The 25307-nt window shown below is 41.2% G+C and overlaps 1 protein-coding gene and 1 pseudogene across 1 annotated transcript in view; one reads left to right on the forward strand and one right to left on the reverse strand.

Annotated features, from left to right (window-relative positions):
* Nucleotides 1-25307, reverse strand: part of MYO1D (myosin ID) — a 355807-nt gene that overhangs the window by 111277 nt on the left and 219223 nt on the right. The window lies entirely within an intron of this gene.
* Nucleotides 16290-21116, forward strand: LOC103011586 (40S ribosomal protein S24-like; annotated as a pseudogene).

Consider the following 25307-nt stretch of genomic DNA (forward strand, 5'->3'; position numbering starts at 1 on the left):
AGAACACTTTAACAGTTCATACGTTTGGAAAATCATTTAGTCTCATGCCCATATTTTACAGATAAGAAAACTGAGGCTCAAAGAAGTTAGCTGACTTGCAGACCCTGAAACTGGAACTCAGGCCTGCAGACTGACCCAGACCCATGTTCTTTCTATCACAGTAGGCTTTTCCAAATATCAAGGACAAATGAACATTAAGCTGTAAAAATAAGCATCCCTAAATGTCACATAAATTAATTTTCATAGCAGGTGAGTTCTTAGGTTGATTTTAAAGAATACCAGGGTCAGCGCTCAATGGAGAGAAGGCAAAATATTCAAGGAGTTGGAAATCATTTGACAAACCTACGTTAGATCATGGGTTTTCTGAGGCCATGGATAAGAGAATGTAACAATCTTTCTAACACTTAGATGATTTTTTTGTGTTTTTTTCTTTGGTTTGGTTTGGTGTACATTGGCTTTTTTTAAAGTTCCTTTTAAAAATATTTTATTGAAGTATAGTTGATTTACAGTGTTGTGTCAATTTCTGCTGTACAGCAAAGTGATTCAGTTATACATATATATACTCTTTTTCATTTCTTTTCCATTATGGTTTATCACAGGATATTGAATATAGTTCCCTGTGCTATACAGTAGGAACTTGTTGTTTATCCATCCTATATATACTAGTTTGCATCTGCTAACCCCAAACTCCCAATCCTTCCCTCCCCCACCCCCAGATGATTTTTATATGAGTAAATTAAAAATATCATTTTCATTTAAAAAAACATGTTATGTCCATGATCCTTCTCTCTCATTTATTTTATATACAAAATTCAAAATGAAATTTATGTAGCACTTCACAGGAGAGCTTGATTAAAGCCTAATAAAATGAGAATTCTAACAGCACTAACTCTGCCTGCATATCCCAGGAACGTTAGCTGCAGGGGTCCAGGGAAAGGGACCGATTCAGCAGTGAATGCTGAAACCATCCAGATAGAAGGTCCCTTCCTGGATGCTGTCGGGCTAGAGCAGAGGTGCCTATGACTGTTTTCTCAGCCACCTTCCCACCTCGGGGTGTGGGCTTCCCTTCCTGCCCTTCCCTATTCTGCCCTGCCTGAGAGGCTTCACCTGGATGGGCATAGGAACTCTTCATGTGTGTTCTCAGGCCTATGGGCGTGCCAGAGCCCCAGCAGAAAAGAGGGAAAACAGCACCTACTTTCCTCTGCTGCACAGATAATGAAAGATTAAGATCCTGTTGTCACCAAGGCAGGACAAACACCATCCAGGATGTCTCTTTTGTTCTGGGAGACAGGATGCTAGATGGGAAAAAGCAGTGGAGTAAGGGATGACCTGGGTGCTCACCTCAATCCAGCCGTGTGAGCCTGAGCAAATCATTTAATTTTGGGGGAGGCCATCTGTCTCCTTTTCTGCAAGATAAGGATCCTACTAGGTGTCTCATCTACCTCATAAGATTGTGGCAAGGATCAAATAGGAGCAACTCAGAGGTATAAAAAGATAAATAAGCAAAACCCCCTGTCTTCAAGGGTTTTTACACTCTAAGAGAAGATATGCCAGCAAAATCTGAAAAACTTAACACAAGTACCATGCCAAGGGAGGTACTGTATGCAAATACATTAGTTAGGGAAGGGATCCTACCTCAGTTATCTTCGGGCAGCCAGAACACACAAGTAAGTTCTCTGAACAAAAGTGAAACTCCTTATCAGAGCTTCCCCCTGCTAGTTGCCTTCTTATTTTTCATAATCTGTGAGATCTCTATGCTATGATAAATCTAAACCTTCCTTTTCTTTGGTTTTGAAGGTTTGAGCAGGGCAGATACAATCTCTGATGTTAATCTAACTCAATTTTCCTAGACCCTCCTCCTATGGAGGATCAAACAGTGAACATAACCAGACAAGTAAAAAGAACGTTATAGGGCTTCCCTGGTGGCGCAGTGGTTGAGAATCTGCCTGCTAATGCAGGGGACATGGGTTCGAGCCCTGGTCTGGGAAGATCCCACATGCCGCAGAGCAACTAGGCCCGTGAGCCACAACTACTGAGCCTGCGCGTCTGGAGCCTGTGCTCCGCAACAAGAGAGGCCACGATAGTGAGAGGCCCGCGCACCGCGATGAAGAGTGGGCCCCTCTTGCCGCAGCTAGAGGAAGCCCTCGCACAGAAACGAAGACCCAACAGAGCCAATAAATAAATAAATAAATAAATAAATAAATAATAATTTTAAAAAAAAGAACGTTATAACATTCTAATCATTAGTAAAAAGAGAATAAATAAAACTTGAACAACATAGCAACTAGAAAAAAAAGAAGGAAATAGCACAGAAGTATTAAAAATGGAAAGCGTTTAAATAACACAATCAAATTTAAGAAAACAAAATTTGTCAGTTTCTATAAGAAATGTGAATGGGATACAACTCTTTTATTGGATGAAGACGGGTCACGGATTAGGTCAAAAAAGAAATTTAACTATACTTTGTTTATAAAAGATGCATCTAAAACAAAAAGACATAGAACAAAAATGAAAGGATGGACAAAGACGTACCAGAAAGAAACTAGGGATGGGAATAGGAATAACAGACAAAGCAAAATCCAAGGCAAAAAACAAAACTTTTTCATTTTATATTGACAAAAATATAACAAAAAATGAAAACCACCATCTTCATGCACTGAATAACATGGTACTGAAACATACAAAGCAAAAATTATTCTTATACAAAAGAAATGGACCAAGTTGTGATTTTAGTGGACGACCCAGTGCTTGGCAGTTCAAGCAGGCAAAAAGCAAATGAGTATGGAGAGTGGCTGAATAATCAATGTATTTGATTATCAGTTACGTGGAATTTTTACACACATTTATTGTGGTCCCTGAAACATTTACACATATGTTTTATGTGTTAGGCCAAAAGTAACATTCCTCTCCCCAATTACAAAAAGTAGGATATGCACTGACCCTAATCACAGTGAAGTAAAACTAGAAAATTATATAAAGGTTAACAACACAACCTTATCACTGAGAATTTTTTAAAAGAACTATCTCTTTAGGCAACTCCTGGATTATAGTTGCAACTACAGACAATGAAGAAGTTAATGAGAAAGAGAATTTTACATCAGAATTCATGGATGCAGCCAAAGCTATATTCAAAAGAAAACACATTGCCTTAAATACTTTTGTTATTAAATGAGAAAAAAAGGAAGTAAATTAAATACCAAAAACCTAGAGAAAGAGCAAAAGAAATCTATCAAGGTAAAAATCAGTGAAGATAAAATCAGAAATCGATGAATGAGAAAAACAATATAGATGATAAACCCAAGAGCTGGTTCTTTGAAAAGACCACTAAAGAACCAAACCCTTGGCAGCGTCTAATCAGGAAAAAACAAGGCAAAAACACAGATATCTAACATGAGGAATGAGAAAGAGATTTAAGAAAAGGTGTGATGTCTTTAGAAATTATGAGAATAACATCTGTAATTTCCTATTAATAAATTAAGTATTTGTGAAATGCATGCTTTTATAGGAAAATACAAATTACTAAAAATTGACTCAAAGATAGATGAAATAATCAGAATCAATTCATAACCAGGGGAATTTTTTTTCACGTTGGCAGAAAACACTCTCCTAAATGTTCCTGGGCACAGATGATGGTAGTATAGGCCATCAAGCCCCAGGTAATTCCTATGCTACGGAAAATGCTCTAGAACATAAACAGACACCATCTCGACTCACTTTATTGAATCCTGGTAGCAAAACTTGATGAAGATCTCTTTCACACACACGCACACACACCTAGAGACCAGTCTCACAAGGACAGACGCAAATATACAAAATAATTAACAAACTCAATTCAGCAGGCTAATACACCATGACCAAGAGGGCATGGTTCACAAGTGTAAGGATCGTTCACTAATAAGAAATGCATCCATATTGCTCAGCTGATTAATAGGTCACATTTATGCGTCATCTGTGTGTTTGTCCCACTAGAATTATCTCCTTGCTTGACAGCTTTCACTTTTTCAAGGCAAGTATGAAGTTATGTCCTTGTACTGTTTTTTTTTTTTTTAAAGGCTCTGGTTTTGTTTTGTTTATTTATTTATTTATTTTTGGCTGTACTGGGTCTCTGTTGCTGCACCCTGGCTTTTCTCTAGTTGAGGCGAGCAGGGGCCACTCTTTGCTGTGGTGCACTGGCCTCTCATTGCGGTGGCCTCCCTTGTTGCGGAGCGCCGGCTCTAGAACGCAGGCTCAGTAGTTGTAGCGCACAGACTTAGTTGCTCCGTGGCATGTGGGATCTTCCCGGACCAGCACTCGAACCCGTGTCCCCTGCATTGGCAGGCGGACTCCCAACCACTGCGCCACCAGGGAAGCCCTGTACTGTTTTTATTTTACAGTATTCCACGGTATATAAAACAGTATCTCTCTCCATAGAAAGTTGGTAAATACTCAAATGTATTTATTATCATATCAACCCTACAATATTAGTTTTAACTTTTTTCTAACCACTGGTAATCTTTGCCAGCAAAGCACTGTGGATAAAGGAGAGAATAGACTTCCTCCCCTGTAGAAAAGTTATTACTGGACTAGAAACAAGTATCATGACTGAGCATGGAGACTTTGGCCTGGATCTTTTAATATAATTTTTAAATGACAGAGACTAAGTATGTTAATAGATACTGTCTCTCTTTTACTATTTTTATAAATAGCAGGTAAGAAAAGAATTAACTGGAAATTAAAACATATGACCCTACTCACACCAAAATACTCCATACATCTTGACCCATCAGTCAAATAGGATTTTAAAAATTGAGGTATAAATTATGTACAGTAAAATTCACAGACTTTTAAGTGTTTAGGTAGATGATTTTTGACACCCAAATCAAGATACAGAACATTTCCATCATGCCAGAGAGTTTCCTCTGAATGTTCTTTTTTAAGACTTAGTTCTATATTTGTAAGTCAAATTGGCTTACTTAGCTCTTGAGAGCTAAAAAGATTAGCTCATTACTTAGACCTAGAAAGCCAGAGGTCCACTGTAGTAAGAACAAACTCACAAAATACTGAATTTTCTCTTTATCTTTTCTCTATTTTCATAAATTGTTACCATTAGGATTATGAGAATTTTACAAAGAAAATAGTTAATCTTTGAAGGTGACAAACCAGACAAATGCTGTAATGGTAATCTTAAAGGAACTATTTAAAATATGATAATAATAGAATATAGGTTTATTCAAATTGCTTGAAATAGGTAGTTTGGAATTTAAACTATTTTTTGGTGGTCTATATATTCTTCTCATAGTAAGATTCATTGCAATAGAATTTAACTTCATTTGATTTCCCTTAATGACAGATAGTCCTTGGTTTCTAATCTCCAGTTTTCAATAATTAAAAAAAAATTATGTTGAGGCTATAAACCCACAGTTGTTGGATTGGGTTCAGCCTCACTTTGTAGGACAAGAACAGGGACGGGGTTAATACTTCCCCAAAGTCCACTGTAACCACAAGTCATTTTGCTTGCTGTCTTTTTTTAAAACATATATCCACTCTTGTAAAAATTCTTTCAGGTCATTACAGAGTGTTGAGAAGAGTTCCCTGTGCTATACAGTAGGTCCTTATTAGTTATCTATTTTATATATAGTAGTATGTATATGTCAATCCCAATCTCCTAATTTCCTCCCCTCTTTCCCCCTGGTAACCATAAGTTTGTGTTCTACATCTGCGACTCTATTTCTGTTCTGTAGATAAGTTCATTTGTACCATTTTTTTAGATTCCACATATAAGCGATATATTTGTTTTTCTCTGACTTACTTCACTCAGTGTGACAATCCATGTTGCTACAAATGACATTATTTCATTCTTTTTTATGGCTGAGTAATATTCCATTGTATATATGTACCACATCTTCTTTATCCATTCATCTGTCAATGGACATTTAGGTTGCTTCCGTGTTTTCGCTACTATAAATAGTGCTGCAATGAACATTGTGGTGCAAGTATCTTTTCAAATTGTGCTTGCTGTCTCTTTTGCTTCATATTCTATCTTTATTTCTCTGTCTGCATCTGTACGTGTGTGCACAAGCTTTGTCACTGAAAACTGTGGGGCCTCAAAATGCTAGCAGTAAATTCCAGGATCCCAAACAACAATTTCAAAACCCTGAAGACTTCTGGAGAATGTGGGAATCACGAGAAAGGGCCCTGATACTTTATGACAAAAATCTCTAATAATGGAATACGCCACGAGCCCTTGAGCTCTTGTGACTTTGAAAAGAGTTAATCTTTTAAAATGGTGATCAACTCCTTTAAAGCCATCCAGGTCTGACCAGGGAGGAGAATGCATGCCTTTTTATAGGGCTTTCTGGCTAGTTTTCACTCTGGGGCCTTCTTGTTCCAGACTTACTCCCAGGAAGCAGCTACTCCATGTCTTCTTGAGTGGGGGGATCTCTTCTCTTCTGTGGTTAGTGCTCTCTGCAAACACCTCCAAGGGACTTCACTAACTTGGGGCTGCCCCCCACCCCAATCAGGGATGTGCTTAAAACACAAAGAGCTTTCATAAAATTGTACGAAAATCATTTCGTTTCTTCAGGTATCTGCTTGTATTGTGATATATACACTTGGCCTTTGGGATTTTCTATTCCCTACTTCAGTTCTTTGGTTTGACAGCAGAGTTATAATATTTATGCTCTTTTGATCTCATTTAACAAATTGATTTGGCTGCTCAACGATGGAGGACATTCTGTTCATTCTGTTTTCCATTCAGAAGCTTGGAAGACAGATGCTCTGACTTTCTGTAGGATGCCTGGTGACTTTATTTCTTGCTTTGTCTCCCTGTTCTCTGTTCATCTGTCTCTCCCGATCTCCCTTCTTCTCTCCCTTTCCCTCTTTCTTCCTCCTTCTCTTCCTCTCTCTCCTTGGCCCAACTAGCTATAAATCAGAGATCTTAATGAATCAGATCTGTCATAGAAATAATGCAGAGTTTGGGATAAATAAGAGTTTATCCCTCATCATTTGGAAGCAATGCTTGTGCCCTGAGCCACTATGTAGGGGTGGCTCTATCCTGAGGTCACTGTGCTGTGAGGATCTCAAGCCTCTCGGAGAGGTCAAGGGTTGACCCTCCGGTCAGCAGTCCTGGTATGAGCCCTCCCAGCCCCAGTGCCAGAAGAGTGAGCATATGAGGGTCCCAATGATCCCAAGCCTCAGTTGTTGAGTAACTTCCAGCTTTTGTATCTTCCCAACCAAAGCCCTAGGTATTGTGGAACACAGGTGAACTGGCCCCATTGTGCCCTTTCCAAATTCCTGACCCATGGAATCCATGATCATAATAAAATGGTGGTACACTACTATATTTAAAATAGGTAACCAACAAGGACCTACTGTATAGCACAGGGAACTGGGCTCAATATTCTGCAATAACCTAAATGGGAAAAGAATCTGAAAAAGAAAGGATACTTGTATGGGTATAACTGAATCACTTTGCTGTACACCTGTAACTAACACATCATTGAATCAACTGTACTCCAAAACAAAATAAAAATTAAAAAAAATAATAAAATGGTCATTTATTTTACTCCACTAAGTCTGGGGTGGTTGGGTACACAGCAATAGTTGACTGGAATCAAAATTTGGGAGCAGAGAGGTGCTACTGTAACACAATACTAAACAGCTGGCACTGGCTTTGTGAAGTGGGTCGCAGCTGGAAGAGCCTTGAGGGGCCTGCTGGTGGAATCACGATGGGCTTTAAGCAGGTGGTCACAAGGGCCTGAAGGGAAGCAAGTCAAATATGATTTCAAGCTTGAGGAAAGGGGACCCTTGATACAAAGTGGCAGGAAATTTGACAACACTGTTGACTATGGGAAGGCAGAAAACAGGAAACGTACCTAACAAATTCAATGATCTAGATAAGGGTTTCTAGACAGGACACTGGAAGTGCCATCTGGCTGCTTCTTGCTGTCCATGAAAACACGTGAGAGGAGAGAGATGATCTTAATACAGAACTGTTCAGCTTTCATGCAAAAGTTAGAGGAAATAGAAAGCAGCCTGCACTTGCTGGGTTTGAAAATAAAACTGTTTCTTATTCCCAGCTTCTCCAGATGGCAAATGATTCTCAAATTGGGAAACGGTTTCAGGGCCATGATCAAGTCCAGAGCGGGACTGTAAAATCCTTTGTCAAAACCTCAGAAAGATCTAAGGCAGTGTCACATAGAAACTTCCAGGCAGATTAAAGATCTTCAGGGCGTGCCTTTCTCTATTAAACAATGGGGCTCTTAAGAGTCTTAGGGACCTTGTCCCATAGTAGCTCATAAGGAGCCCCAGGTACAGGAGAGCTTATCTTGCAGAGGTTTGTGGGCGTGGTTTCAGTGGATTATAAATTGATGCACAATAAGTCCACCAAGATTTCAAAGGAATTGTATCAGGTTGGACTGAAAGGGACAGAGACATTACAAAATGTGCAGAGGCTTTTGCACCCCCAACCTTTGATGGGCAGGAAGCAGACCAAGAAGGCTACTTAGTTTCAAACACAGATGGCCCTTGACTATTATGTGCCTCCCATTTCCCATCTCTTGGAATGGGGAGTGTCTAGTGGGGTATCCCATCCCTGTGTCACCATTGTATGTTGGGTATGTGGGGCAGATAACTTGTCCTTTTAAGGACCTGAGTTTCACAGGTCTTCAGATTGAAGAACTCTAGTTGAGGAACTGCATCTAAACTGACTTACATGATGAGATCCTGGACCACAACCCTGAACCTGATGACATTAGGGGATGAGACTTTGGGGCATCTTGGGTGGGGGTGAGTATATTTTGAATGTCAGAGTAATGAAAATAATTTTTTATTTTTTGAAAATAATTTTTGACGAAGGGGTAGACTGTGGAGGGTTTAAAACTTGTTCATAAATCCTTTGACATTCCTCCCATTGAGAGACGGGGGTCTCTGTTCCCTCCCCTTGAATCTGGGCTGATCATAGTACTTGCTTCTAACCAATAAAATGCAAAGAGGTGATGCTGTGTGACTTCCGAGGTTAGGTCATAAAAAGGGGATGCAGCTTCTGCCTCGTTCACTGGGACACTCATGCTCTGAGCCCTAAGCCCCCCATAAGAAGCCTGATTACCCTGCGGCCACCATGCCGTAAGGAAGCCAAGAATCTCCGAAAGGGCTCATAAGGCTCTCCAGTCAGTAGCCCTGGTCTTCAAGTCCTCCCAGCCCAGGTAGGTGTCAGTCATCTGAGTGAATGAGCCTTCAAATGATTCCAGCTCTCAGCCCTTGAGTCGCCCCCCAACCTTCTAGTCTCCTCAGCTGAGGCCCCAGATATTGCAGAGCAGAGACAAGCCATCTGCTTTACCCTTTCTGAATTCCTGACCTAAAAAAACCTATGACCATAATAAAAAGGAGGTGGTTGTAAGTTTGGGGTAAATTGTTATGCAGCAATAGTGACCAGAAAATAGAGAAATCTTAATTTTGTAAATGTGTCATGGAAAGAATGCATAGTTCAGGATAACTAAGAGTCTATGCCTTTACAAACAAAAATCACTTTCAACAAAACATTTTTAAAAAATTTTACCATGTTGGAAGAACATGTAAGAACACACTCTTTTTCAGAAATAGTTTCCAGCTTCATTAAACATTATAAAATTATTCTTTTACTTTCTTAAGGATTCAGAGTTGTTATGGTGAACAGTAATAAGTAAACGTGCTTTAAAACAGATGCATCTTCAGGGCTACTGGCGTTCCTATGACCATACCCCTTGGACCACATGTTCCAAAAATCATGCCTGTGTGTGTAAAGCACATGACATTCTAATGGTGAAATAGACCCTTTTCTACAAAATACGTGCCATGAGCAGTAACCAAAAAATTGTCTTAAAGCCAGTTTAATCAACTTTAGGCACAAGCACTTAGTTATAAGCCTAGTACTATTGATCAATATTATTCAGGTCAATGAAAATCATTGTCATCAACTGAAAAGGGCTAAGTTTCTACTATTTATCGATAAGGCTTTTCAACCCTTGATTTTAACAGCTTCATGAAAGCAACTCAGCAAAACTCTTCAATAAATTTCCAATATCAACCCATCTAACTGCACTGAATAAATGACATCTCCATATTCAAGTCCAATTTCTTCCAAATATTCCTCATCCTGACAGGGATTAAGGGCACCATCAAGAAGAAAATTTACAACCTAGATAATGTTCCCATCACAAACGAACTTTGTACTTTACGATACAAATTCCTTTAGAGAGAGTTACCCAGGAATCTGGGCCTGCCATAGCCTCCTTTATTAATTTAAATGTTTGAGTCATTTTTCCCTTTTGGTGCAAGTACCTCATTTGTGGTGTGCAAGTTTGACTTTTTCATATTTAGATTAAGTGTGTCAAATTCCTTACTAGAAAGGGGGTTAGAACCTACCAGTTCATGGGTATCAGCCACATGGCTAATTGTTTTCTTTTCGCTAAAAATCTCAGACAGGCCTATTGGAGGTCTCTCTCTTAGATTATCTGGCAGTTTGAGTTCCAGGGTTTGTCTTGCAGCTTGGTATTCAGTAGTTTCATGAAAAACTGAATTTTAATTCCAAAAAGACTGCTCTGAGGAGACAGCTCAAGAAATCACTCCAACAAGCTTTTTAATACCAAGCCATCTAGTAGAACTAAACTGAATCGCCTCAGAGTCCTCCTGTACTTTCAGTTTTCATATATTGCAACCATCGATATGCCTGCCTGCGAGAGACTGACTCCTGCTTAATTACTGCTTCAGATTTATTGTTGTGGGCTTGGGGACCAGATCATCAGATTCATCACAAGGGTGCATGAAGCAAGATAAATGGCCCAAGAGGGCCCTTCTTTAGAAAGGGCATGCAAAATTTAGTACACAAACTCCATCACATCTATCTTGACTCTGCAAAAGTTGTAAAATTTCTCCACTTATATTCTATTTATCCCCTATGGTTCATTTAGGCCAACGTTCTCAACCCCGGCTGCATGTTACAATCAGTGGGGCTACTCTGATTTATTTGGTCCTGGATGGGGCTGGGCATCTATAGTTTTTAGAACCTCCCCAAGTGATTCTAATCACACACCACCATTGATTTAGGTAAAACCATTACATAACTTCATCTTAGACACTCAAATTATCATTTTACAAAGCTAATTGTTTTACTAATCAAGTTTTATATGATTTTGAATTTATTTTCTTTTCTCTCTTAAAATACCAACTTAAGTTACTCTCCTTATTGGCCTTTTCATTGAATTTTTTTTAACCTTACAAATTAACGATCCTCTCAATGTAGAGATTATTCCCTCATAGTTTTAGGTTTCCTTTCCTTATCTTATGTTTGTCAGCAAGTTGAATCCATGTAGACTAGTATTGCTCTATTTTAGGGATGATGAGTGACTTTTGATCACATCCTGGTCATTCTGGGTATTATGTTATGAGACTCTGGATTTAATGTAAATCTTCTACTTTGTCAGGCTTCTGCTAAAAAGGGACCAGTAGGGGAAGGAGGCACCAATGCTTTACTGCAGGGTGGGAGGAGTGTAAGTCCAGGCCCCACTCGGGCTCCTCAATACCACCCTGCTGGGGAGTATGAGAGGCACCTCAGAACCACCAGGAGCTGGTGGAAAGCTAGCTCCTCACCTGGCCTCCCCAGACTCTATGGAGAGGGGAAGGGGCACCGCCCTTTCCCTGGGTGGGGGGGTGGTGCAAGTCCAGGCTCCCCTTTGGGCCTCTTTGATGCCACCCCAGTGGGGACAGGGAAGGGTACCTCTTCGCTTCGGGAAAGGGTAGAGGTCCAGGCTTTCTGTGAGGCCTTTGCTGATGGAAGTTAGGGGGGCCTGCAACCCTCCTAGGTGTTTTTCCAGAGAATGTTTGTTGTCAAATAGGCTGCCCATTTCCTGGTCCTTGGCAAGAGAGAGCAAGCTTTTCTTGTCTGTGCCCGTCTGGATAGGGGGCTTCTCCAGCAATGCAGTCTGGGATGTACAGAGACAAAAAGAAATCCCAAGGAGCTCACTGCCACGTTGCTTTTCAAGTCTTAAAGTCCCTAGCTGGTTCACTTTCTCTCCACCTTTCAGAGTCTTCTTAACGTTTGTTTTATAATATGATGTCCAGGGTTTTTAGCTGTATTTAGCGAGGAGGATAGGGAGAAATGCATCTATTCTATCTTGTCCAGAACTGGAAGTTCCAACTCTCTATTCTAGAGCATGCATGCAAATGAATTAGAGAATGTGGCTTTCTCTTTAGTGAGTTCATGATGCAGCTGGGGAGCCGAGAGGCATATACTGCAGGAGGGGACCACAGGGGCTTAGTGGGAGAGGGAGCTGCAAGTTTCCCTCTCCTTAAAATACCGATAATTCTCCAATGTGAATGTCAGCTTAGACATTTCTTGGAGTGCCAGATGGGTATTTGGCCTGTCTGGGGAAAACTCAGACAGGGGTCCCGTGGAGGGCCCATGGGGACCACAGATTTGACTTAACCAAGATGAAGCTCATTACCTTGCCTTAACCACTGTCCTTCTTGGGGCCCTATTTCAACTCGGTATCACCAGTGGCACCATGTCCCAAGCCCCAAAGAGTATTTACTGAACGGTAGTTATTTCACCAGCCTCTTCCCAGTTCATCCAAACTTTGTAACGTTGTCGGAATTAGCTTCCTAAAAAACAAACCTCTTCAGGCCTCTTAAAATCTGTCGCTCTGCGTTGCCAAAGGCAGTCATTCACAAATCCCTTTAAGAATCTGAAAAAAGCCACAGGTACTCTGTACAGGAAAATGCACAAGTGTTTGCATATACTTATGAATCCCTGAAACTCTTCCTTGTCTGAGAAACCAGGTCCACCCTTCCTCCACACGCTCTCAGCAATTCATGCTGCTCTGTTTTAGCATGTAAGGAGTTGTGCTGCGATGATGTCTGTATCTATTTGCCTCACCCACTGAACAACAAGCAGAGGCAGTCTTTTTCCTCTTTATTTCTAGCACCTAGCACAGTGCCATAGCGCCGCAGTAGGCAGCAGATGATCACGATTTACTGAATGTGTGGAGGACAATGAGTAAAAGGTACAGATGAGGTCGAAGGGCCCTCTTTGCTCAGGAAACTCCGATGGTTCCCATGTGTTCCTCTTTATCAAAGCCCTACCCTTCATCGTAGCCTTAAAAGCCCTGTTCTCCTGGTAATTTCCCCTTTCTCTCCTCACCCTCTCTGGATGCTCTCATCCACTCTCACGGTTTAAGCTACCACCCACTCACGGCTTCCAAATCTGTCTCTATTCTGGATTGTTCTCTAGACAGTTAATTGTCTAGCGGGCCTCTCCATTTTTCGTTCCTCAGACTCCTCAAATGAAATCCATTTAGGACTGAATTTATTTCCACCCTCTCCTACCACATCTCTGCTTCCCCCCCACCCCCTACATTTCCCATCTTGGTGAGTAACCATCACTGCCGACCCAAGTTGTCCAAGAAAGAAATCTATGAGTCTAGACCCTTTCCTCTAGATGCCCAAGGCCTTCTACCACTTAAATAGCTCTTGAATCCAGACCTCTTGACCCCTTTAACTGTCCTTGCTTGAGTTCAGGCCCTTGTAATTTCTTTTTTTTTTAATATATATTTTTAAATTTATTTATTTTATTTTTATTTATTATTTTTGGCTGTGTTGGGTCTTCACTGCTGCATGCGGGCTTTCTCTAGCTGCGGCGAGTGGGGGCCACTCTTCGTTGCGGTGCGCGGGCCTCTCATTGCGGTGGCCTCTCCTGCTGCGGAGCACGAGCTCCAATCGCGCAGGCTTCAGTAGCTGTGGCTTGAGGGCTCAGTAGTTGTGGCTCGCAGGCTCCAGAGCGCAGGTTCAGTAGTTGTGGCGCACGGACTGAGGTGCTCCGTGGCATGTGGGATCTTCCTGGACCAGGGCTCGAACCCGTGTCCCCTGCACTGGCAGGCGGATTCTCAACCACTGGGCCACCAGGGAAGCCCAGGCCCTTGTCATTTCTTAACAGGATTACAGCAGCAGCCTCTGACCTGCTTTCCCTGTCACCAGTCCTGACCCCTCCAGTGCATTCGTCAATGCCCATTTATTGAGCACCTACTATATGGCCACAGCACTTCTCTCATGGAGTCTATGTTTTAATAGGGAGTAGGGGGAGCCAGAGTGTAAACAGCTGTATAAGGTGACAGTGGTGACAGGGTCTATGAGGAGGAATATAGTAGCAGTACAGAGGTGTAGAGAGGGATAAGATGGATGCTTCTAGACAACCCCTTGGAGGTTATTCTGGGCAGAGAGCTGAATGAAGTGAGGGAGCCAGGCAGTTATCTGGGAGGAGAACACTCCAGGCAGAAGGACAAGCGAGAGGACAGAATAAACAGTGAGGACTCTGAGGGCTGACTTTATCCCACCCCTCTGCTGTCCACAGGCACTGGACTGCCGGTCTGCAGGGGGTTTAAGAGCTGATAATTATTGAGCATTTTACTATGTGACAAGAGCTACGCTAAGGACTTCACATGCATGACTTCACACTTGTTTACATGCACCTCATTTCAGGCCTCAACGTGCCACTGCGGTGGGTGCTATTGTTAAAACGGGGCATAAATGCAACAACTACCCACATGCTTCCACATATCCTAATGCCTGTGTTTGCCAGACACTGCCCACCGGGATGTGACTCTTCTTCTGTCCTTTACCATTTAGAGCGTAATAGTCTTTAAATGCAACGTGAGATATTTTTACAGTTCAACGGGCTTCGTGAAATGGTAAGGGATGGAGGAGCAGGGGAGTAAGGGCAGACACTGGAGGAGGCTTCCTATGGAGCAAAGTGACTCTTCCGTGCACAGAAGCCAAAGAAGTAATCTAGCCATGTCAGGAGAGAGGATCCTGAACTTGTCCACTCTACCTACCCTGCCTGATGTATCTCCATCCCCGACACGTTGTAAAGACGTCTTTATTTAGATATAATTCCGATAAAATAAAATCTTTTTTTTCGGTTTGTTATGTCAGAAAATCAGATTCTCCCTGCAGTGCATTAGAACTTTGCTATAATCATTCAGTGTAAAGAACGTTTGCTCTGAACCTCAACCAGTAACAAAGAAATAAGCTCATTTATTTAATACCTAAGAGTTCAGGACCAGTGCAGGACTGCCTCCCAGTGATGTGGGGAGGGTCAAGTGAGACAGTGTATGGTGACGTCCATCACAAGGGATGGAAGTCAGCAAATATAAAGTGATTATCTCTACTACTCTTGTTGAAGGAAGATCTTCCGATGAGACCATCTGCAAATATGAAACCATAGCCAGTACCTTCAAGAAGATTTAATTTTTGATACAGATCACAGGATCCCGAGGCTTTCCAGAAAACACACACATTCTCTCCCTGTCACTTCCCCACCTATGTGTGCACGTGCCCATGTGCTTGCACGCGCGCACACACACACACACACAGAAGTGAGAAAAATCTAATGGCAGAACTGAATTTGGGGGCAAGTCCAACTTTCAACAGATGATTCCAAGAAATAGCTAGAACGACAAAAGTGAATAAATTTGGTTAACAGAATAGTTAGATCAGTGGATTGCCTCCCTGGCTGCACCCTAGGGAGCTTTCAAACATGCTGGTGCCTATCCACAGAGACTCAGTTTCATTGGTCTGGGATGTGGCCTGGGTATCAGAATTTTTAAAAAACTCCCCAAGCTATTCCAATGTGCGGCCAAGGTTGAGAACCCCCGAGTTAGAAGCTACAAACATTTTTGATTTGGGCTTGAAAAGTGGAAACTAAATGAAATCAAATTCAAATCTCCTAAGTATCAGGTTAGCAGTGAAAGCACTATATTTTTTTCTGGCCTGCCTGAGACTATGGTACCTTTTCCTACATGCTTATTCTTGGAAAAGACAGGATTGCAATTAAGAGAGAAACAGCTGTGCAAATGGAAGTACAATGTGGCAGCTCGATTCCAAGTGCTGTTTTTTTTTCTCCAAAAGAAATGAAGCAAAAGGTTTCCTTTTTCTTTTTCTTTTTGTACCCTAATGCACCACACCTTGAGAGTTCTTGACAGGTAGAACACGGCTGGTACACTAGCTCTTGTCTTGACTATGTCATTTCCTGTGGGATCCCCAAGGTCTACAAGTCACTTATCCTCAAAAGGTTATGAAGAAATATTTTAGGAAGCAATTATTATTGTAAGAAAAGACCTAAATAAACAAGGAGAATGGGGGGAGAGAAAAAAAGAGAGAGCATCACACGCAACTAAGCCAGAAGATGCTTAGCATTACGGCTCACTAGGGCTTTGGGGCTCTGGTGTCTGAAAATCTGTACTGAAATCCTGCACTAGTGACCAATACCTCTGGGAATCGTAATGGTTAGACACGACTGCTTATGGTAAATGGTACTAAGCAAATCGAGTTATAATGTCGAAAGTCAGGGCTTTGGGGCAGGAGGTGAACTCCATTTTCATCAGTACTGTACTTGGAAACTCAAGTGATTCATTGATAAATGATACTTAACTTCCTGCACAGAATTCTTATAAAGATGAAGACACAGTATATTCACATCTCCTAATAGGGCTTTCCTGGTCGCACAGTGGTTAAGAATCCGCCTGCCAATGCAGGGGACACGGGTTCGAGCCCTGGTCCAGGAAGATCCCACATCCCACATCCCACATGCTGCAAAGCAACTAAGCCTGTGCGCCACAACTACTGAGCCTGCACTCTAGAGCCCGAGAGCCACAACTACTGAAGCCCGCGTGTCCAGAGCCCGTGCTCCGCAACAAGAGAAGCCACCGCAATGAGAAGCCCGCGCACCACAACGAACAGTAGCCCCCGCTTGCCGCAACTAGAGAAAGCCCGCGCGCGGCAACAAAGACCCAACGCAGCCAAAAATAAATAAATAAATAAATAAATTTATAAGGGAAAAAAATCTCCTAATAAATGCCTGACACTGGGCATGTGACTAATGTTAGTTCTGCTATTTCTTTCCTCTTCTTAAAAGAGGATCTGAGTTGTCTGCGTTATTCATCATAAAATGGGAGGCGGTGATAGGAGGTTACCATCGGGGTTGTGATTCTGAGGGCTCCAGGGTCTAACGGAAGCCAGGTGCCACTGCCTGTGAGCTTTGTGACCTTGGGCCATTACTTTACCTTGCTGAGCGACAGTTTCCCCTGGAGAGGAAGGTACAGTCATCTGTACCTATACAGCTGCCACAGGCCTGTGCTGGGCGGGCTGGTTCGCTTCTCTGCCTCTCCCACGGGCCTGTGGGCAGACTGAGTGATAGACTATTCCACTGCTAGTGCCTGGCAAATGCACAGCACATAGTAGGTGTTCAAAAAGGCTGACTGTGGAAAAGAGAGCTCTGATAAGACAGTTGTGTAAAAGGAAACCTATTACTGCAAGGTTAGTGACGTCTGTTTCTGCAAATGCACAGATCTTTTATGTGCACGCCTGCATTCAGGGCTTTGTTTTAAAAGGATCTTGTTTCTAGCAATCTGACCTCTGGATAAATGAGGTGGTGTCATACTAATTTTCTTATGCTTTATTGTTAAAAAGGCTTTGTTTCTTTAACAAGATAGCTTTTCAAAGGAGTCATGCATTGGTTCTAATGATTGTTGCTTTCAGACACCGCTTTGATACATCTTTTACATTTGTAATTGAATTTCCAAGCACAGTACTAATGAAAATGGACTCTACATCCTGACCCAAAGCACTGACTTTTGACACTGTTAAGTCGGTTTGCTTATTTAGTATGGTTTAGCATTAAGCGGGGGTCTCTAACCGGTACAACAAAAGGCATTTACTTCCAAACACGTCAGGAAAACAATCAATTTCAGGTTAGCTCTGAAATTCTGACTTTTTTCTCCTATTAAAAAAAAATGAGATAACATGGCTAGATGTCACATTTCTTAGAAGTATTTTAAAACCATGTGGCTCACTCAGATCCAATCATAAAATAATGGAGTGCTGAAAGAAATTACAAGGAGACTGGACCATTTCATTGCCACAGCATCAGAGCAAGAAAAGACTCTTGAAAAATTAAACTGAAACCCTAACATCTTTATCTTTTAAAATTCTTCTTTAATATAGGCATTGCTTGTTTTCTAAGAACGGAGGTTTCCAAATACCCAATACTGCTAAGCAATGCTCTTTGTTGTAACAGGCAAAAATATAAACGTTTGCACAAGATATTCAAAATAATAATACAGCTTGCAGGAACTGCTGAGAATTAATTAGGAAGGTAGTAGGCTTGTTACCCAAATAAATAAATAAACCCGAGCGCACTCAGTGTCTGACATTAAGGGGTTATATACTTTCCATTAAAGAGGACTAATAAATATAGTTTAAAGGCTCGAGGGAGGAGTGAGAGAGAAGGCTGGCGCGCACCAGCTCAGGCTGTGCCAGACGTCAGCTGACTGCCTCCACTGAGATTACCATGGAAACACCTTCTCCTGGGACAATGCCACGAGGGCAGGGTGCTTTAGAAATGGTGATGGGGAGCAGAGCCAGCAGGCCCATGGATTTTTAGCAGGATTCAGCCCTGTAACGTATTACAAGGACAATCTATCTTCCAAATGAAACAGTATCTTTCTAGCCAGTCGCATCAGATAGAGTAATAAAGCGTGATGCCTGGCAGAATTACAATCCATTTACCTCTACAAAACAGTCACACCCTTTCAGATAACTGTCTCTCTTCTCTCGCCCGCCCGCCCGCTTGTTTCGTATTCTCCATAGGACTAAAGGAGGTATTTGTGTAAATTAATTGGCTGCTTCCTTAGCCATCAAGACCATACTGATAAAAAGGGACTATATCAAATAGCATTCAAGGGCAGATTCAAATATTTTTCAAACCAACCCATCAGGCAAAACCAACACAGTTCCCCCAACAAAAGGGTGAGACGAGTTCCAGCTGAGGTCAGGTTAAATGTTTCAGTTTATGCGGTCTCCCTCGAAACCGGTGAACAGATTTCATGTTTACGCAAATTAAACTCAGTCTTGGCAATCAGCTCCCTGAGTGCCGGCTGGGGAGAGCCCATGCCCACAGGAACTCGAAAGGCAGGGGCAGCAGTGCATTGATTTGAGCAATGTGCCACAGCCATGGGATGCAATTTTCCCCACTGATTTATAGTGATCTCTAGGATGATACACGGAGTTAAAGAGGTTGTGACCAGAGTTTTGCACACAACGTGACTAATTGTGTGGGCTACTTCTTGCCTTTGTTCTCTGCATCAAGCTGCGGCTACCACGAGTCTCCCTGCTTTGCAAAACATTTGGATTCTGATCCCACTGCCCCCCACCCTGTATAAATTTTAACCTTTCTTGACAACTGTTTTGGAAGTAATGCTTTATTTCGATATTACCATTTACAAATATAGTGTCGAGAGTGACTCAAGGGGGATGACACTAATTTGACAATAACACCGATTCCTAACCTAACTAACTATGCAGCATTTGTACCTAGAAAGTCACTCTGTGGTTAATAAAGGGGTCACCTGGGGCTTCCCTGGTGGCACAGTGGTTGAGAATCTGCCTGCCAATGCAGGGGACACGGGTTCGAGCCCTGGTCTGGGAAGATCCCACATGCCGCGGAGCAAGTAGGCCCGTGAGCCACAACTACTGAGCCTGCGCGTCTGAAGCCCGTGCTCCGCAACAAGAGAGGCCACGATAGTGAGAGGCCCACACACTGCGATGAAGAGTGGCCCCCACTTGCCACAACTAGAGAAAGTCCTTGCACAGAAACGAAGACCCAACACAGCCATAAATAAATAAATAAATAAATAAATTTAAAAAATAAAAAATAAAGGGGTCACCTGTAACTTGAGTGTTTCATCCTCAGATTTCTGTGTACAGTTAGTTGACCATGCCATTTGTGAGGGTATTCGCAAAAACCTTTCACGGTTTCCTATTTTCATCTTTCCTGTGAAGAGTGACTGGAACCATGGCTAAATGATAAATTGATTGAATAATTTTTGCTAATGGAAGGGAAAAAAAAGGTCTCAAATTTATCTTTTAATTATATTTTGTTTAGGCTTATGTAAAGATCAGTCGTTATCTCCTGAACACAAACCAACTAACCACAGAGAGGGGAGAGATGATTCTCGTAATTAAAGATTGACTGAGACCCCAGTGTGTGCTGGGTTATATAATTTAGGGTAATAGAAAAATACGTGATACCACTACACACCTGTTAGAATGGCTAAAATTTAAAAAAAACAAACAAAACTGGTAATAGCAGATGCTGGTGAGGGTAAGAAGCAACAGAACTCTCGATCATTGCTGGTGGGACTGCATAAATGACAGTCACTTTGGAAGACAGTTTGGTAGTTCTAATAAAGCCAAATTTGGCCTTATCACAGGAGCTAAAATTGCACTTGAAGGTATTTACCCAAATGATTTGAAAACTCGCGCCCATACGAAAACCTGCATGTGAATGTTTCTAGCAGCTGTATTCATAATTGCCCAAAACTGGAAGCAACCAAGATGTTTCAATAGGCAAATGGATAAACAAACTATGGTACATCCATACAATGGACTATTATTCAGCAATAAAAAGGATAAGCTATCAGGCCACAAAAAGGTATATAAAAACCTCAAATACTTATTGCTAAGTGAAAGAAGCCAGAAGGAAAACGTTACATACTGTATGATTCCAACTATATGATATTCTAGAAAAGGCACAACTATAGAGACAGTAAAATGATCAGTGGTTGCCAGAGGTTTGGGGAAGAGAGAGAATAGTTGTAGAAACATGTAAGAAGTATCCAGGTTTTCCTTCCTGGCTGCCCGAGGATCAACCACCATTAGGAATGACACAGTAACTATCTGGACCAGGAAGTTCATGACCAACCAACTATGGAAACAAATGGTCACTGATGTCCTTCATCCCGGAAAGGCAACAGTATCTAAGAAATTTGGGAAAGACCAGACAAAATGTACAAGACTACACTAGGTGCCATCTTTGTGTTTGGATTCAGAACCATTTCGGTGGTGGCAAGATAAATGGATTTGGTGTGATTTACGATTCCTTGGATGATGCAAAGAAAAATAAAGCCATACATAGACTTGCAAGACACGGTCTGTGTGAGAAGAAAAAGACTTCAAGAAAACAGTGAAAGGAACACAAGAACAGAATGAACAAAGTCAGGGGGACTGTAAAGGCCACTGATGGTGCTGACAGAAAGAAGGAGTTAAGATGATGCAGTGACTTTATCTGCTGTGATTGTGCAGATTTTAAATAAGAGGATTAAGAAACTGTGCAAACTTAAAAAAAAAAGAACTATCAAACAGCAAAGCATTGGAAGAATTTTGTTATAAAAAGAGACTGGGAAAAGAAACTGAAAATAACAGGTATTGTTACTGATGGGCAACTTATTAATAGGTAAATACTTGATGGCAATATTTATCTTAAGTTTTTTATGCTAAATTCTAATTGTTCACAGGAAAACATGGGATCTGTTCTACAAGCAGTTAGAAATTTAGGCTACGGGGAGGGCAACATAATAATAGCTTGGCTACAATGAAACATTTTCCAAAGGCAATCCACAAGGCAGAGTTGGCTGTATGTGTGCCTTCTTTGTTGAGATGCAACGTATAATCTGAAGTATGTGGAAGTGTACTATTGAAACAAAATTAACACTTCCTGATCTAACTTCCAGTTTATAGGAAATACAGGGACTAGGAGAGTAAGTTACATGAACCATGAGGAAACAATCAGACAAATCCAGATGAGACCAGTGCTGGACTCTTTAAAAACTCAGCATCAGACTTGAGGATACGGGGAGGGGGAAGGGTAAGCTGGGACGAAGTGAGAGAGTGGCATGGACATATATACACTACCAAACGTAAAACAGATAGCTAGTGGGAAGTAGCCGCATAGCACAGGGAGATCAGCTCGGTGCTTTGTGACCACCTAGAGGGGTGGGATAGGGAGGGTGGGAGACACAAGAGGGAAGAGGTATGGGGATAGATGTATATGTATAACTGATTCACTTTGTTATAAAGCAGAAACTAACACACCATTGTAAAGCAATTATACTCCAATAAAGATGTTTAAAAAAAATTAAATAAATAAAGTATTGTCCCTTAAAAAAAAAAAACAAAAAAAAAACAACTCAGCATCATACATACCAAGTGTTAGTGAGGATGTGGAGAAACCAGAAGTCTCATACTGAAGGGAATGTAAAATTGGAGCATCCACTTTGGAAAACAGTTTGGTAGTTTCTTACAAAGTTAAACAAATGCCATATGGAATAATTCCATTCATAGATAGCCACCCACGAGAAATGAAAACACATGGCCATGTAAAGTCTTGTATGAGAACATACGTAGCAGCCAAATGTCCATCAACTGGTGAATAGAGAAATGAAATACAGTAGATCCATGCAATGGAATATTACTCAGCAATGAAACGAAAGGACCAATGATACATGGAACATGGATGAACCTCAAAAACATTAGGCTGAGTAAAGGAAGCCAGACACAAAACAATATCTATTGTTTAATTCTGTGTGCATGAAATTTCTAGAAAAGGTAAAAGTATAGAGACAGAAAGATCAGTGATTGTCTAGGGCTGACGTTGGGAGTGGGGATTTACTGCAAATGAGCACGAGAGAACTTTCTGGAGTGACAGAAATGTTCCAAAACTGGAATTATGTCATGTTTGTACAACTGCATAAGTTTACTAAAAGTAACTGAACTGTACCTTACAATGGGTGAATTTTGGGGTAAGTACTCTAAATGTATTAGTTTGCCAGGGCTGCCATAACAAAGTACCAGACCAGGTAGCTTAAACAACAGAAATCTATTTCCTCACAGTTCTGGAGGCTGGAAGTCCAAGACCAAAGTGTGGGCAAGGCTGGGTCCTTCTGAGGCCTCTCTCCTTGCTTGCCGATGTCTGTCTCAACCTGTGTCCTCACATGATCTTTCCTCTGTATGTGTCTGTGTCCTAATCTCCTCTTCTTATAAGGACACCAGTCATAGTGGATCAGGGCCCACCCTAATGCTCTCATTTTAACCTGATTACCTCTTTAGAGATTCTGTCGCTAAACACAGTCACATTCTGAATTACTGGTAGTTAGGACTTCAACAAATGAATTTTGAAGGAACACAGTTCAGCCTATAACAGTAAATTATACCTCAGTAATGCTGTTTTAAAAAGTCATTATCAGGAAGAAAAGGGTGTGTGCGTAAAGATACAGTTTTGGACTAAAAGAGATGTAACTACCAAATTCAAAATATGAACCTAGATGGGATTTTAAAAAAATGGGTATAAAAGACATTCTTTGAACAACTGAGGAAATTTGAATATGAGTTGTCCAACACATAATGGATAATGATTATGTATTATATTAAATATTATGGAAATATTATTAATTTTCTTAGAAATGAAAATGGTATTGTGGTTATGAAGGAGAGTGTCCTTATTCTTAGGAGAATGCACACGGGAGCATTTTAGTGGTGAAGTGTCATGAGAGAGAGAAAACAAATACGCCAAAAAGTAAATTAAATCCTGAATCTAGGTGGAGGGCATATGGGTGCTCCCTGTAATATCCTTTCAACTTCTCTGTACATTTGAAAAATTTTATAATAAAAAGTCAGAAGAATAGAATTAGCAGTGAACTCTGAAGGGGTAGAAGGTTCTAAAGGTTGGAAATACACCTATATCAAAGATTTCCTTTATTCCTTTCCTTCCTGGCTAATTGAAGTAGAAAATGTACTCTTCTAAAGCTCACACCCAGTTATAGCTTTCTATAAGTGAGAAATGGTTAGTGTTTGTTTCTACTATTGATACGTAAAATCTAGAATAAAACATACCACAGATTTTAGAATTTTTAAAGGTTGGCAGGGAGGAGGCCAAGGAATATGGTTATAGCTCATTTAGAGGAACAAATAGGTAAAGACCTTTTTTTTTAAACATCTTCATCGGAGTATAATTGCTTTACAACGTTGCGTTAGTTTCTGCTATATAACAAAGTGAATCAGCTTTATGTATACATATATCCCCATATGCCCTCCCTCTTGCGTCTCCCTCCCACCCTCCCTATCCCACCCCTCTAGGTGGTCACAAAGCACCGAGCTGATCTCCCTGTGCTATGCGGCTGCTTCCCACTAGCTATCTATTTTACGTTTGGTAGTGTATATATGTCAATGCTACTCTCTCACTTCGCCCCAGCTTACCCTTCCCCCTCCCCGTGTCGCCAAGTCCATTCTCCATGGTAAAGACCTGTTTTAATAGGAGCAGCAAACTGGTGCCCCGTGGGCTGAATACGGCTTACAAGACGTGTTCTGTTTGGCTTACATGGCATTTAACAATCAGGAGACCTTACATATAATACAGACTTCAGCTTTTTTTCTAGGTGAATCCAAAGGTCTGGCATACTAGACTCTGGCGTGGTCACAACGGATTACAGTGGAGAGGTGACTGCCCCTTGATGGGTATGAACTTTATTCATTTCTGAACCTGACTGACTCCTAAAGGAATCTGACTTTTTGACAAAGAAAATGGGTAAACAGCAAGCTGTCCCTTCTGCTAGGATCTGCTTTACCAGCATCCCCAGCTCTCTTTTCCTCCACATGGATATAGCTAATGAGAACATTCTATTGGGAGGAGGGTGAAACTGAAGGGAGAGATTTTGGAAATTTGTTATAATTTTAGAGTTCATAAAATCTTTGCCCAACAGTCATTAAAACTGTCTTTGGCACAAAGATAGACAACAGACCAACAGAACAGAGTAGAGAAACTAGGAAGAGACATATGGACGCACTTGATTTAGGACAAATGCGGGGCTGAAGAGCAATGGGGGAAAGATGGTCTTTTCAACTGTTTACCCATACGGGAGAAAAATAAACCCTGGGCTGATGCCTCGCATATACACAAAAATCAATTCTAGGTGGACTGTAATATGTCAATGTGAAAGGCACAGCAATAAAGCTTATAGAATACAGCAGATGAGAATATCTTTGCGACCTTGGGACAGGGAGTGATTTCTTAAACAAAAATAGAAAAGCATCAACCTTAAAGGAAAAAACTGATAAACTGAACTATATCAACATGAAAAATGTTGTTCACAGACAACACTAAAAGAATGAAAAGGCAAGTCCCAGAGCTGGAGAAAATATCTGCAACACATGTAACTGTCAATGGGCACACAGGCAGAGTATAAAAAGAACTCCTAGAAATCAATTTTTAAAAGACAGCCCAATAGAAAAACAGCAAGAGACTTGAACAGGCACTTCATAAAAGACATCCAAATGACCAATAAACACAAAGAAAGGGGCTCAACCCTATTAGTAATAAGGGAATTACAAAGAAAACCCACAATGTGTATCCGTCAATGGATGAATGGATAGAGATGTGGTATACATTCACAATGCGATATTGTTCAGCC

Source organism: Balaenoptera acutorostrata, chromosome 20 (assembly GCF_949987535.1).
Source record: "Balaenoptera acutorostrata chromosome 20, mBalAcu1.1, whole genome shotgun sequence".
Classification (NCBI taxonomy): domain Eukaryota; kingdom Metazoa; phylum Chordata; class Mammalia; order Artiodactyla; family Balaenopteridae; genus Balaenoptera; species Balaenoptera acutorostrata.